General features: G+C 48.8%; 1 protein-coding gene across 1 annotated transcript in view; it reads right to left on the bottom strand.

Annotated features, from left to right (window-relative positions):
* The window catches only part of ARHGAP24 (Rho GTPase activating protein 24), a 221,006-nt gene extending 220,865 nt beyond the window's left edge, over positions 1–141 (bottom strand). The window contains exon 1 of the mRNA XM_026847433.1: positions 123–141. The gene's annotated coding sequence lies outside the window, so the exon portion shown is untranslated. The remainder of the gene's footprint in view (positions 1–122) is intronic.
* Between the last annotated feature and the right edge of the window lie 587 nt (positions 142–728).

Genomic DNA, 728 nt, shown 5'->3' with positions numbered 1-728 from the left:
TTTTCTGTTTTTGCCTGGGATGCCACTTTAGGCAGCTAAACACACTCAAAGCGGTCTTGACTCATCTGCTCGCTGTTGCCTGCATCCCCGCAACTTCACCCAAGGAGGACGAAGGGGTTTACCTCGTGTGGAGGTGATGGAGGCCTCCATGGGACCCACCCATGCAGGGAGGGCTGCCTGCCTTCTCCGCAGGCCCTGCTCTGACTCAAGTCGCACAGCAGAAATCAGAATGGGAATAACGATGGAAAACCGCAGCTGTAATTGGGTTTGAGGAGCTGCCCTTCCCTCTCTGAATGGCACGACTGTCATCTGCTCCCGTGTGACTCAGTGAGCATGAGGCTGCACTCTTTCTTTTCCCCATACACAGAGAGGGCAATGAATGACGGGTAACCTCCATCCTCCTTCCCACCACACCAGACCCCACAGTACTGGTTTTAGGTGGAAACAGCCTCTCTTGGAAAACCCTAATTGCTCAAGGTTACTGGTCTCTTCTTTCAGATTCCCATCAGGAGACAAAAAGCAGTTTCTGATACTATACAACAATGAGATCATAAGAAAAAATTACCTCTAATAATAGTTGGAAACAGCACAGTATTACACTTTAAAGCCCAAGCAGGCTTCTGCATACTGTACACACTAACAAAACCCTGCCCATTTTCAGCTACATGTACCAGGCATGTGGTGTTCCTCTAATGACTGAAGCCAGCAAATCTATAGAAGCTGGAAAA

This window comes from Athene cunicularia (assembly GCF_003259725.1).
Source record: "Athene cunicularia isolate RWA chromosome 4 unlocalized genomic scaffold, athCun1 chr4_part2, whole genome shotgun sequence".
Lineage (NCBI taxonomy): Eukaryota > Metazoa > Chordata > Aves > Strigiformes > Strigidae > Athene > Athene cunicularia.
This window is presented reverse-complemented; position numbering and strand designations above follow the sequence as displayed.